Source organism: Anolis sagrei, chromosome 1 (genome assembly GCF_037176765.1).
Source record: "Anolis sagrei isolate rAnoSag1 chromosome 1, rAnoSag1.mat, whole genome shotgun sequence".
NCBI lineage: Eukaryota > Metazoa > Chordata > Lepidosauria > Squamata > Dactyloidae > Anolis > Anolis sagrei.
In genome coordinates, this window is record NC_090021.1 from 176,893,539 (window position 1) to 176,893,885 (window position 347).

Below are 347 nucleotides of genomic sequence, written 5' to 3' on the forward strand. Positions count from 1 at the left end.
CAAAAGGAACGAACAATAGAGTTGGACCTTCACTAAGGGCGGGGGGAAGGTGCACCATGAGGACGGAACTGTAGTTGGAGCAAACAAAATATGGAATATATCTTCACTCACCAAAGGCATGAAAAGCAGCAAGCGAAAGCATTGACACTTCCTGTCTTCAAACTACATGTTTCTTTAGTTACTCCCACAATCAGACAGCATATACTTGTATTATTCTACCTGTTAAGACAGGATTCCCAGGATTCCTTGCTTTATTGCTATGTTAAAGCATGCAAACATATTTCAAAAGAACAGAGATGTCTATCAAGAGTGAAGTAGCAGATACAAACAAGGCAAATACAACTTGA